The sequence below is a fragment of the Bidens hawaiensis genome, unplaced genomic scaffold (assembly GCF_021521415.1).
Source record: "Bidens hawaiensis isolate Kalapana, Puna unplaced genomic scaffold, B.hawaiensis_p1.1 tig00067016_1, whole genome shotgun sequence".
NCBI classification, from domain to species: domain Eukaryota; kingdom Viridiplantae; phylum Streptophyta; class Magnoliopsida; order Asterales; family Asteraceae; genus Bidens; species Bidens hawaiensis.
In genome coordinates this window covers 53091-68414 of record NW_027501871.1, presented here as the reverse complement: position 1 = coordinate 68414, position 15324 = coordinate 53091, and positions in this window count along the sequence as shown.

Genomic DNA, 15324 nt, shown 5'->3' with positions numbered 1-15324 from the left:
CTAGCGGGATGTAAGTTGAAACTGTCGGGTTATACCTTCTATATCGACCTCATACCCTTTACACTTAGTAAAGCAACTTTTCGACATCCCGATTGTTCGCGATTTCCTGAAGTATTTCCCAAAGACATTTCTGGACTCCCTCCCATACGTCAAGTGGAGTTCCGTATTGATCTTGTACCCTGAGCAAACCCCGTAGCCAAAGCACCATACCATCTTGCACCTTCCGAGATGCAAGAACTCTCAAACCAAATCCAAGAACTCACGGACAAGGGTTTCATTCGCCCGAGTTCGTCTCCATGGGGCGCACCCCATTTTGTTTGCCAAGAAGAAGGATGGTACTCTTCGTATGTGCATCAATTTCCGTGAGCTCAATAAGCTTACCATCAAGAACCGATATCCCCTTTCGCGCATCGATGATCTCTTCGATCAGCTCCAAGGATCCGCTTGTTTCTCCAAGATTGATCTCCGTTCGGGTTATCACCAAATTCGTGTCCACGAGGAAAACATACCCAAGACCGCCTTCCGTACTTGTTATGGGCACTTTGAATTCCGAGTCATGCCTTTTGGTTTGACTAATGCTCCCGCCGTTTTCATGGACCTTATGAATCGCGTTTGTAAACCCTACCTCGACAAGTTCGTTATCGTTTTTATCGACGACATCTTGATATATTCTAAATCCAAGGACGAACACAAGGATCATTTGCGCGTCGTTCTGTACTTGTTGCGAAAAGAACAACTTTATGCTAAATTCTCCAAATGCAAATTTTGGCTAAAGCAAGTTCAATTTTTGGGCCACATCGTCAACGACAAGGGTATTCACGTTGACCCCGCTAAAATCGAGGTCGTTAAAAATTGGAAAACCCCATCCTCTCCAATGGAGGTTCGCTCATTTCTTGGTTTAGCGGATATTACCGTCGTTTCATCCGCAACTTTTTGAAGATTGCTTCACCCCTTACCGCACTAACCCACAAAGGGAAAGTCTATGAATGGGGTCCCGAACAAGAAAAAGCGTTTCAAACCCTAAAGGACATGCTTTGCAATGCTCCTATCCTTGCTCTTCCCGAGGGCAACGATGATTTTGTTGTGTTTTGCGACCCTTCTATCCAAGGTCTCGATTGTGTTATTATGCAACGAGACAAGGTCATTGCTTACGCATCGCGTCAACTCAAGGTTCACGAGAAAAATTACACGACGCACGATCTCGAACTTGGTGCGGCCGTGTTTACCTTGAAAATTTGGAGACACTATCTTTATGGAACAAAATGTGTGGTTTTCACCAATCATAAAAGTTTGCAACACATATTCGACCAAAAGGATCTCAACATGAGACAAAGACGATGGGATGAATTGTTAAGCGATTACGATTGCGAGATTCGCTACACCCCGGGAAAGCAAATGTCGTGGCCGACGCTCTTAGTCGTAAGAGTCACATTAAATTCGTCTTGCTCAACTTGTGTCACCATGCAATCCGACCTTTATACGATGAGATGTCGTGTGGCGCCGAACTCCAACTTGAAACCAAACGTAACGGTTTACTTTATTATTTGAACCGTGTATGGTTTCTCGATCGTGACGGGATTCGCACGTTCATCCTTGATGAAGCTCATAAGTCACGCTACTCGATTCATCCCGGTGCGGATAAAATGTATGCCGATCTTCGTCCCATGTTTTGGTGGCCGGGAATAAAGAAAGATATTGCGGCATATGTATCCAAATGCCTCACTTGTTCTAAGGTCAAAGCCGAGTTGCTCGAGCAACCACCGATCGTATGGAAACACTTGTATATTTATATGGTTTGATGCACAGAATATATAAATTGCTTATCGTGTGGAATTGTTCTGGGGTAACATAGTTCCCAGAGGTTATTATTGTTCTGGGGTAACATAGTTCCCAGAGGTTATTATTGTTCTGGGGTAACATAGTTCCCAGAGGTTATTATTGTTCTGGGGTAACATAGTTCCCAGAGGTTATTATTGTTCTGGGGTAACGTAGTTCCCAGAAGATTAATGGAAATGTTCTGGGGTAACATAGTTCCCAGCATAATTACATTACTAATAAATGATTATTAAAATGATCTGTCAGTGTTTATTTAAATTAGTGAAACTCACCAAATATAGAGAGAAAAGATGTTGACCCGTTTCTTTACATGTTTTCTAGGTATGCCCAAGTTGGAATGATTGATATGTGCTTATTGATCTGTGCTTACTTGTTGGAAGCTTGCTGATCTATACTTTTGTAATGAATATATTAATGTCTTATCGGTAAAACATGTGTGTAACACCTAGACAGTAACGAAACTCGCAACAATGTAATATGATATAATTAATGTAGTGGTATTTTCCTTATAAGAAATGCTGTTGATATCAGATGTGTCTGTTGCTAATCCCGTTTACGTTCCCCGCTGCGGTTACGGGGTGTTACAGAACTTGGTATCAGAGCCATTGGTTATAAAGAATTAGGATGTCTTTAAAAGATACCTAAAATATAACCAGTAGCTCAAGTATTATAGGATCTGAATATCAACTAAATATATATTGGACGAGATCGGGATGAACTTGGATGGACAAGTGGGTTATTATGGTCCGGAACATAATAACAGACTTGTCTACACGAGGGAATTCAGGGGAAGTCACGGGGACTTTAATAGGTAAAATTGGCAACATATGTGCAAATATGTGATATATTGTTATGTGGTCAAGTTGTATAAGTAAGTGCATATTAATTTGATTATGATTTACACTATGGAAAGAACTATATGTTTGTTAACTTGTGTGCAGGTCATATTTCAAGAACCCCCCAGTGTGGTCGATCGAGGAGGACCCGGAGGAGGTCAGCTCCGGGGACTCCGGGAGCCCACTTGTAGCATCTAGCACCGAGCCTTCCGAGGCTAGCTTTAGGAGTTCCGGCCAGTCCTCCTCAGCTAGGATGGCCAGATCCCCGACCCCACCCGCAACGCAGGTCGCTCCTGCCACCCCCTGGATTCGGACCCCCGCCTCACGGCGCGGATCAGTATCCCACCGGTCCGACCTATCTCGCCCCCACCCAGACCTGCTACTCGTAGGGGCGAGTCCTCCAGCTCTCGTCCCGAGCCTGCGACTCTACCGGTGTGGGGTCTCCCGAGACAGGAACGGGACGCTGCTAGCCTGGCTCCGAACGCTCACCGAACAGGTGAACGAGCACTCCGCCGCCTTGACGGTGGGAGTCCAAAGGAGAATGTACTTGGGTGATTGCATACTGGATCATCAGTATGCAATCGCCCAGCTGAAGAGGGAGTGCTCATACTCCCAATGGATGCTTGACCGGATGGAGAGTCGGGTTCGGGTTATGATGGCGGTGTTAGTGGTGTTGGTGGCGATGTTGGTGGGGTTGGTTTACCACCGTGTTTAGTTGTTTTGGGTTGGGGATAGACAGGGACCATTTTTTTTTTATACTATGTGTAAGTAGTTAGTGGTGATGCTAACATGGAGTGAATCTTGTTTAGTTATAATACAACCACTAGCCCCTAGGGTGGGTCTCTTTTGGGCATATCATTATAGATACTTTTGGGTATCATTCAAGCACTGACCCCTTTACGGGTTATGTCGAGATGATGCCGACATAGGGCCCTTGTATTAAAACTTAGTTATGTAATGTTGACTGGAAAGTATGTAAACTGATGTTTGTGTAATATGTATCAATGTTTACTAATGAATGAAATATGTATTGTGTTTTATGATTTGAGATGGTATTGATTATATGTATTTTCTTGATGTTGTGTAGAATGGCACCGAAACGATCAACGAAAATATCGGAAGTAGATGTGAGCCGTTTGATTGCTCAACAGTTGGAGGCGGCGATACCGGATATAGTATCGCGCATCCGCCGCCAGTATTAACAACTCGACCAATCCAACCCCTCCGAGCAAACGCCCATAAATAATGACGGGAACAAAATGCTAATCCTCCAAGGAATGATAACACGATTCCGAGTAATGACGCACCGCCTAAAGTGGTCGTTACAGACAGTATGGCCCTATACCTACGGTAAAAGACGAACCGTACTGAACCGATTCATGCATCCAGGGGATGTTCGATCAAGGACTTTATGTTGTGCAAGCCATTAGAGTTTAGCGGGTCTGAAGGACCGAATGGGTTAGTTAAATGGATAGAGAAAATAGAATCAGTGGTGAATATCAGCAACTGTCCCGAGGATTGTGTCGTTAAGTACGCCACCTGTACATTCACAGACCATGCCTTGACATGGTGGAACACCATAGTACAGACTCGAGGTCAGGCGGCGACAAACCACATGACCTGGACAGAGCTTAAGGCTCTTGTGTTGGAACATTTCTGCCCAAAGAATGAATTGCAGAAACTGGAAAATGAGTTGTGGAATCTGGAGATGAAGGGGGCGGACCACTTGAGTTATACCAACCGGTTTAATGAACTGTCACGATTAGTACCGTGGTTGGTCACCCCAGAGACGAAGAGGGTGGAACGTTATATTTGGGGACTTACTCCAGTAGTAAAAAGTATAGTTAACGCGGGGGGACACCAGACGTATGAAAGTGCAGTGACACAGGCTGGCATTGTCACGTATGATTTCTTACGGAGCGGATCACTAAAGGTGACAGGAGAATCCGCTGGGGGAAAACGGGGTACACATGACCATAGGATCCAGGAAAAGCAGCAAAGCAAACGAGCTAGGCCCGCTGCCCAGAGCTATGCCATGACTAGTTCGGGCGGAAGGCAAGAACCGCAGAAGGGAACGTTTCCTAAGTGCGGGAAATGTGGTTACCACCATGGTGGCGTGTGCAAAGAGGTGGTGTGCCACCGGTGTGGCAGGATTGGACACTACGCACCAAATTGTAAGACAAATCTGAACAACCTGAACCGACAACCGCAACCTATCCGTGCGCAGCCATTTAGGACCCAACCGGCCCGACAGCAAAACCCGCAAGGAAACCAAATGGTGACCACTAGCCGTGCTTGCTACGAATTCGGCAGCACGGATCACTTCAAAAGAAACTGCCCGAAACTGAACCAGGGAGGAAACGGGAGACAACTCACGGGTCAGGCATCGTCGTCCAATCCGGCGCGAGGCCGAGCATTCGTGATGGGGGCAAACGAGGCACGCCAGGACCCCAGCGTAGTGACAGGTACCTTCCTCGTCTCTGATCATTACGCTTCTGTATTATTTGATACAGGCGCCGATAGAAGTTTTGTCTCCGTTAGATTCCTTTTGATAGCAAACCTTCCTGTTGGTGAAACCATAGAACCTTACACCGTAGAAGTCGCTAACGGTAAAACCATGATAGTTAATCAGATAGTTCGAAATTGCCCTTTTATTCTGAACGAACAATCCTTTCTGATTGACTTGTTACCGGTAGAATTGGGTAGTTTTGACGTGATAGTGGGAATGGATTGGCTAGCACGTAACAGGGTAGAAATAAACTGTGAAAAGAAAATCGTCAAGATCCGAGTGTCGGATGACGAGGAGGTATTAGTGCAAGGAGAAAAATCCGGCACCATGATACCATTTATATCCCATCTCAAGGTGTTAAAATATATACGTCAGGGATGTGTGGCGTATCTAGCGAGCCTGACGGCCACTGATTCTGAGGAAAAACGGGTGGACGATATTCCCGTGGTACGTGAATTTCCACAAGTTTTCCCAGAGGAACTTCCTGGATTACCGCCAACCCGACAGGTCGAATTCAGAATCGATCTGTTACCTCAAGCTGGCCCTGTTGCTAAGGCGCCCTACCGACTTGCACCATCCGAGATGCAAGAATTATCCAACCAGTTGCAGGAATTGTTGGATAAAGGATTTATACGTCCCAGTTATTCCCCGTGGGGTGCACCTGTTCTATTCGTGAAAAAGAAGGACGGGAGCCTTAGAATGTGCATTGATTACAGGGAATTGAACAAGTTGACAATCAAAAATAGGTATCCTCTCCCCCGAATCGATGATCTGTTCGACCAACTACAAGGTGCGAGCTACTTTTCAAAAATAGATCTTAGATCGGGATACCATCAGGTTAGAATTCAGGAGGAGGATATCCCAAAAACCGCATTCCGGACTCGCTACGGCCATTACGAGTTCTTAGTTATGCCTTTTGGGCTAACAAATGCGCCAGCAGTATTCATGGATCTCATGAATCGAGTCTGTAAACCCTATCTCGACAAATTCGTCATTGTATTTATTGACGATATTTTGATATACTCGAAGAGTAAAGAAGAGCACGAGCAACACTTAAAGTTAGTTTTAGAGCTCCTGGATCAGGAGAAGTTATATGCAAAATTCTCCAAGTGTAACTTCTGGTTACAAGAGGTGCAATTCCTCGGTCACGTTATAAACCACCAAGGAATACACGTTGATCCGAGTAAGGTTGAAGCAATTAAGAATTGGCAAGCGCCTAAATCTCCAAAGGAAATCCGCCAATTCTTAGGCTTAGCTGGAAACTATCGTCGATTTATAGAGAACTTTTCCAGCATTGCCCAACCTTTAACCCTCCTGACTCAAAAGGATCGGAAGTATGAATGGGGTGAAGAGCAGGAAACGGTGTTTCAAACGCTAAAGCAAAGATTGTGCCAAGCGCCAATCTTAAGTCTCCCCGACGGAGACGATGGTTTTGTCGTGTATTTTGACGCATCCCGGAGAGGGTTAGGATGCGTATTGATGCAAAATAGTAAGGTTATAGCCTATGCTTCTCGACAATTAAAAGTTCACGAGAAAAATTACACTACTCATGACCTAGAACTGGGAGCAGTCATCTTCGCACTTAAAATCTGGAGGCACTATCTCTACAGTACAAAGTGCACCATCTTCACTGATCATAAAAGTTTGTAACACATATTCGATCAGAAAGAACTGAATATGAGACAACGAAGGTGGGTCGAGTTATTGAGTGACTATGACTGTGACATCCGATATCACCCCGGCAAGGCTAACGTTGTAGCCGATGCCTTGAGTAGGAAAGATCGAGTTAAGCCACTACGCGTGCGAGCGTTGGGAATGATAGTCCAGTTGAACCTTTCGGATTTGATTCGAGTCGCTCAACGCGAGGCGTTGAAAGGGGACCAATTGGAAAAAGAGGGACTTTTCTGTAACGAGAAGAATTTCGAACAGTGTGTGGACGAAATTCTCTATTTCAAAAATCGGATTTGGATTCCGACCCTCCACGACCTTCGTAAATTGATCATGGACGAAGCACATAAATCAAAATATTCCATACATCCGGGATCAGATAAAATGTACAAGGATGTGAAAGAATTTTACTGGTGGCCAGGTATGAAAAAGGATATAGCCACATACGTCGGCAAGTGTACGACGTGTGCGAGAGTTAAGGCGGAGCACCAGAAACCCTCGGGAATGTTACAACAACCGGAAATTCCCGAATGGAAATGGGAGCAAATCACGATGGATTTCGTGACACACCTCCCTAAGACATCCCGGGGACATGATGCAATTTGGGTAATCGTGGATCGATTAACCAAATCGGCACATTTTATTCCGATTAGAAATAATTATAACACCGAGAGACTTGCGCAAATTTATATAAATGAAATAGTGTCTCGTCATGGCATCCCCATCTCGATCATCTCCGATAGGGATAGCCATTTCACCTCCAAACTTTGGCAAGCTGTCCAAGAAGCATTGGGAACACGTATTGACCTAAGCACAGCTTACCACCCTCAGACCGATGGTCAGTCTGAGAGGACCATTCAAACTTTGGAGGATTTGCTTCGTGCCTGCGTACTGGACTTTAAGGGAAACTGGGATCAACATCTCCCACTCGTTGAATTTTCCTATAATAACAGTTACCATAGCAGTATAAAGGCAGCACCTTATGAAGCATTGTATGGACGGAAGTGCCGATCACCACTTTGCTGGTCTGAAGTGGGTGACTCGCAGGTCATTAGATCGGATCTGGTCCAGGAGACGACCAGCAAGATTCTTGAAATTAAGAACAACCTGAAAGCCGCGCGGGATCGGCAGAAGAGTTATGCCGATACCCGTCGAAAACCGTTGTCATTTGAGAAAGGGGAAAAGGTATATTTGAAAGTATCCCCCTGGAAAGGAGTGGTCAGATTTGGAAAGGCGGGGAAGTTGGCCCCTAGATACATTGGACCATTCTGCATCACTGCAAAAATCGGTCCGGTAGCTTACCGATTAGAACTGCCTGAGGAACTAAGTGCAGTTCATAACGTGTTTCATGTGTCAAATTTGAAAAGATGTCTGTCGGATGAGACATCGGTGTTACCCTTAGAGGGTGTGCAAATAAATGATAAGCTCAACATTGTAGAAGAGCCCATAGAAATAGTAGACGGGAAAATCAAGCAACTTAGACACAATAAGATCTCGTTGGTCAAAGTTAGGTGGAACTCGCAACGAGGCCCAGAATATACATGGGAACGAAAGGACGAATTTCGGAAGAAATACCCCCACCTATTTCCTCAAAAGGAAGTAGTTGACGCGTAAAATTTCGAGGACGAAATTTTTATAACGGGGGGAGAATGTAACGATTCCGGCAAATCCAGGTATACCCTAGCCGGTATATACTATTTACGTGTCATTTAACATTGATTATATGAGTTATAGTACGTTTATACTAGTATATATGATTCATAGTACGAATCATACTCGATTATATAGTGAATCGTATTGGAATTACAATTAACCAATGAACGATTATTGAAATCCGAACGAATCGGGAATTACATTATAGACGAAGTATATAATGTTTAGTGATGTTTACGAAGTATTAATGCTTCGGGATAAGTGAATTATAGCACAGAAAAAGGATTTCGATTTATTAGTACGTCGGTACGATAAACGAAACCTTTAACATCAAACCAAGCAAGAGACGATCGATCAAGCCGAAAAAGATGCACAATTACCGACAATACAATGTGTTAAGTCAATAAACGTCATGGTTTAAGTTTTTTAAAGTTTTTAAATCAGTTTTATATAAATTTTAATTTTAAGCCGAAAAACGACCGTTTTGGTCTCGTTTTGAGCGGAATTAAACGTTTAAACGAGAAACGAACTGAACCAGATTATCCAAAACATTATCCGGATTACGGAAATCCGAATATATGGCTTAGAATGGACTTGTGGGTCCCATCCCACCCCATATGGTGGACCGATCGGCCCACCCCTTCCATAATATCATTTCATTTTCTTTTTTTCAATATCAAACTCTCTCAAATCTCTTCATACATTTCAAGTGTTCATCCAAATTCATCACTTTTAACCAAGAACACAAGGTATAAGCATGTTATAATGCATAATCTTTGGTGTTGATTTCTTAATTTTGAGTTGTTTTGCAAGAACAAGAGGTTCCAAGTGAAATATGGGTGAAAACCCGAGATGGAACCGATCCTTGCTTGATCAAGTGATGTATACAAGTTATACACGGGATCTTGGTCCAAGAAACGAGTTAAAAGTGTCAATAACGAATTTTTACGGTTAAAATCTTTAAAAATGAATTTCCAAGTGAAAGACGGGTGAAAACCCGAGATGAAACCGACTCTTGCATGATCAAGAGATGTATACAAGTTATACAAGGGATCTTGGTCCAAGAAATGAGTAAAAAGAGCCGAGAACGGATTTTTACGGTTAAAACCTTTGTTTTTATATCAAAACCGACACTATGAAAGAAATGGTTTGATTGTTGGTGTAACTTGCTTGGTATAGTGTTATTGTGCTTATAAGTGTTGTATCTAGTGGCTAGCAAAGGCTAGAAACCAAGATCCTTGCGATCTAACGCTAGAAAACACAAGATAGTTCGGTTTTCGCGTGGTGTATGTATTTTGCACAGATTGTAGTACGCTTAGAGTCAGGTCACGAAATTTCACAGAGATGATCTACACATGAAAATATGAGATCTGTGAATTTTTGGTAATTTTTAGATAAAGGATGAATATTTGGTGAATTTAATGCTCGGTTTTGGCCAAAAATGGTGAAAAATAGCTAAACTTGATGAAAAATTCTGGAAAATTTAGGATACGCTTTTTATAACATATAAAAGTCACACACAAAATTTGAGCTCAGTTGGAGAAGTCTAAGGGGGCGTTTCGGTAAAACGAGTTCTAGGGCTTTCTAGCTCGGTTTTTGTGAAAACGGCTTGAAAAATGAGTTTTGGGTTCTGGAAAAATTCCAGGGAGTTATGAGGATGGCAGGGATTGTCCCAGAAAAATTTGGGATTTTTCTAAAGTCTTTTGGTATTTTTGACATATTTAGTGTTTTAATAATGTTTAAAAATAGATAAATAAATGTAAATATAAAAAATAAATCTGGAAAATTTTTATAAAATTTCTTACTGTCAAAATAAGTTTTTTTGCAAAATTTCAAGACCCGAGACTAAACGGGTAATTATTTGTGCTAAAAAGAACATAAAAACAAATTTTTTTAAAAGTTTAAAACGTGTAAACCGGCAAAACTCGCATAAGCGAGGTGACTGGTATATAAAAACCTAAAAATGGACTATTTTCATAATACTAAGTAAATTAAATAAAAGTAAATCATCCGAAAATAATTCGGATGATTTGGGTAATTTTACCCGATTTTACTGTTTCCGGCACCTAAATGACGGAAACGGGCCCCGCGGCCAAACGGGGTGTCCAAACCGAGCTCTGATTTCATCACTTTAACTAAAATGACAGTCAAACACCATTTTTGGGTCGGGTGTGAACAAACTCATTTTTGAAACTAAAAACGGATAACCGTGCTAGGCACGCAAATCAAGGAAAACATAAAAATGATAATTTTGACCGTCAGACTCTAAGTAATGTCACAATCTGAGTCCTTAGAAGTGTCACGGGGTTAACATTGTCCCCGGATCGAGTACAGTACTGGGTTAACAATGTCCCCAGATGTACCGATTGACACGGATTTAATTTATGGGAATTATATAGTAACGACTAGATATCATATTACAGATCCAGGCTTATAGCAGTTCATTGTATCACGGCCCGACTCACAGAAAGGTGAGTTTTCACGAGCCCCTTTTTAATGAACCGTTTTAAATATTTTCCCGGGGCGGAAAGCATGTCTTTATTAAAGTATTTAAGTACATACCGATCGTATGGAAACACTTGTATATTTATATGGTTTGATGCACAGAATATATAAATTGCTTATCGTGTGGAATTGTTCTGGGGTAACATAGTTCCCAGAGGTTATTATTGTTCTGGGGTAACATAGTTCCCAGAGGTTATTATTGTTCTGGGGTAACATAGTTCCCAGAGGTTATTATTGTTCTGGGGTAACGTAGTTCCCAGAAGATTAATGGAAATGTTCTGGGGTAACATAGTTCCCAGCATAATTACATTACTAATAAATGATTATTAAAATGATCTGTCAGTGTTTATTTAAATTAGTGAAACTCACCAACTATTCGTAGTTGACCCGTTTTCTTTACATGTTTTCTAGGTATGCCCAAGTTGGAATGATTGATATGTGCTTATTGATCTGTGCTACTTGTTGGAAGCTTGCTGATCTATATTTTGTAATGAATATATTAATGTCTTATCGGTAAAACATGTGTGTAACACCTAGACAGTAACGAAACTCGCAACAATGTAATATGATATAAATTAATGTAGTGGTATTTTCCTTATAAGAAATGCTGTTGATATCAGATGTGTCTGTTGCATCCCGTTTACGTTTCCGCTGCGGTTACGGGGTGTTACAGAACTTGGTATCAGAGCCATTGGTTATAAAGAATTAGGATGTCTTTAAAAGATACCTAAAATATAACCAGTAGCTCAAGTATTATAGGATCTGAATATCAACTAAATATATATTGTGACGAGATCGGGATGAACTTGGATGGACAAGTGGGTTATTATGGTCCGGAACATAATAACAGACTTGTCTACACGAGGGAATTCAGGGGAAGTCACGGGGGACTTTAATAGGTAAAATTGGCAACATATGTGCAAATATGTGATAATATTGTTATGTGGTCAAGTTGTATAAGTAAGTGCATATTAATTTGATTATGATTTACACTATGGAAAGAACTATATGTTTGTTAACTTGTGTGCAGGTAATATATCAAGAACCCCCAGTGTGTCGATCGAGGAGGACCCGGAGGAGGTCAGCTCCGGGGACTCCGGGAGCCCACTTGTAGCATCTAGCACCGAGCCTTCCGAGGCTAGCTTTAGGAGTTCCGGCCAGTCCTCCTCAGCTAGGATGGCCAGATCCCCGACCCCACCCGCACCGCAGGTCGCTCCTGCACCCCCTAGATTCGGACCCCGCCTCACGGCGCGGATCAGTATCCCACCGGTCCGACCTATCTCGCCCCCACCCAGACCTGCTACTCGTAGGGGCGAGTCCTCCAGCTCTCGTCCCGAGCCTGCGACTCTACCGGTGTGGGGTCTCCCGAGACAGGAACGGGACGCTGCTGCCTGGCTCCGAACGCTCACCGAACAGGTGAACGAGCACTCCACCGCCTTGACGGTGGGAGTCCAAAGGAGAATGTACTTGGGTGATTGCATACTGGATCATCAGTATGCAATCGCCCAGCTGAAGAGGGAGTGCTCATACTACCAATGGATGCTTGACCGGATGGAGAGTCGGGTTCGGGTTATGATGGCGGTGTTAGTGGTGTTGGTGGCGATGTTGGTAGGGTTGGTTTACCACCGTGTTTAGTTGTTTAGTTGTTTTGGGTTGGGGATAGCCTCGGAAGGCTCAAGTGTGGGGAAGTTTACATTTTTTTTGATACTCTGTGTAAGTAGTTAGTGGTGATGCTAACATGGAGTGAATCTTGTTTAGTTATAATACAACCACTGGCCCCTAGGGTGGGTCTCTTTTGGGGCATATCATTATAGATACTTTTGGGTATCATTCAAGCACTGACCCCTTTACGGGTTATGTCGAGATGATGCCGACATAGGGCCCTTGTATTAAAACTTAGTTATGTAATGTTGACTGGAAAGTATGTAAACTGATGTTTGTGTAATATGTATCAATGTTTACTAATGAATGAAAGTATGTAAACTTCCCCACACTCGATCCTTGCTTTACACTGCACGATTTGAGGAAAACTATTAGCTAACTAGACTCATTATACAAAATATACAACTTACAAATGCTGGGTTGTCTCACGGTTAGCGCTAAATTGAATGTCTATAGCTCGACATTCCTTGGTTCTCAATCAACCTAATAAGTCGGCTCGTCCGCCAAAAAGTAAACCTCCGACTCATGTATCTCTTTGTTCATATCCGCATCCTCCAAATAGGGCTTCAACTAATGACCATTCACCACTTGCCTCAGATGATCATCAAAATCTTCGATCTCAACTTCACCGAATTTTCCAACCCTCTTGATTTGATAAGGTCCTGTCCACTTGCTTTTCAATTTGCCCGTGAAAAGCTTCAACCTCGAATTGTACAACCATACTCGTTGGCCCTCCACAGACGTCCTTCTTCTAAGCTTAGCATAGTGGATTCTCTTCATCTTGTCTTTATATGCGGATGCACATTCATAAGCTTCATCTCTCAACTCTTCCAACTCGCATATGTTCAACTTCCTTTGTTTACCTGCACAACCTCATAGTCTAGATTAATATTCTTAACCGCCCATAGCGCATGATGGGCTAGCTCGACAGGTAAATGACATTCTTTTCCGTAAACCAACCGATAAGGGGTGGTTCCAATAGGCGTTTTATAAGCGGTCCGGTAAGCCCATAAAGCATCATTTAGTTTATTTGACCAATCCTTCCGATCGGGCCTTACCGTTTTTCGTAAAATCTCTTTGATTTGCTTATTAGAAACCTCCACTTGCCCACTCGTTTGAGGGTGATATGGAGTGGCAATACGGTGGTTTACGCTATACTATTTAAGTAGTTTGCCAAAATTAAAGTTTTTGAAATGTGAACCCCCATCACTATTGATAACGCGGGGAACACCAAAACGTGAAAAAATATTACACTGGACAAACTTACAAACAACGGTATGGTCATTCGTCTTGATGGCGATTGCTGCTACCCATTTAGACACATAATCGACCCCTAGATATAAAAATTACCAAAAGAATTAGGAAACATGCCCTGATATAACGTTAAATATATATAAATCCCTTGTATATTTTAATTAATATTTCATTAGTTTTTGTTCGGTTTTTATTAGAATTTGTATACTACTAACTTATTTGAATAATGTAGGTCCCAGGATTTGTTCGTGGTTAAAGAAGGAGAAAACCATCAAAAACAAGCTAAACCGACAAACTGGAGCAACAGTAAACGAACCGGACCAAACCAGGAGTGAACCAGACTGGACCAGGCCGGACCCCCCCCCCCTTTTAGCCAGAGCGCCGCGCGACGGGGAGGGCTAGGCCCGCCGCGTGGCGCGGCGGTGGTCATCCAGACGTTTCCAGCTTTTCCTTGACCAACTTTCGTATTTTTTAACACCTGTTGCCTATTTAAAGACCCCTAAACTCACATTTAAGCATACCTTGAAGTCCAGACGAATTTGGTGGGTTTCGAGGAGTCCGAGAGCGGTTTCATGCAGCTTTGGAGTAGAAGAATCAGCTGGTGTTGCGTGTATTAGTTGAAGACGAAGAACACGGGTTTTATCTTTTGTTTCTTTCGTTTTCATTATTTTATCGCCATGAATTCTTACTTGTGTGTCTTGCTTAAACCTAAGATGCTAGGCTAAATTGCATGAACTGCCTAGGTTATGATGAACTTACTTTGATGTTTTGATTTGACTTTGGGATTGTTTATCATTATGGTTTTTATGGTTTAGTAAAAGATTTATCTGTAATTAATTGAAGCATATGGATAGTTAGGATTGTTTGATGAGTTTTATTCCATAGTTTTCCTTGATTATTGTTTGTCATATGATAGGATTGCTATTAGGTCAATTACTTTGTGTTTTTGATTATTTTATGATTGATGTCATGATAAGATCATAGGAATAATATTGTCAAATAAATCTAAGTGTGCTGCTAACCTAAAATCAGTAAAGTGCTAGGTTATTGATAAATCTTTACTATTTAATCTTGCTAGATTTAGTTCTTCGTAAGGAGTCCGTCTAGGGTTGATTATTTATTAATGTTTATCAAATCAATTAAGTATAGTAAATTGCCTTTGATTTCCACGCTGTAAGGTAGGATTTCATATAAAGGAACTAAATTATAAACAATTGGGTGACCGTAAGTGAACTTGATTTTCAATACTGGTGTGCGTTAAAACTTGTTAGAAATCCATAGGTTTCTCTTGAGAAAGGTCAGGGATCCTGTTCGGGTTTTCTTATAAGTGTCTATTTTACGATCCCAGTCCATAACTAAATATTTTCCAGAGTCAATTCATTACTGAAATTTAGGGGAGTC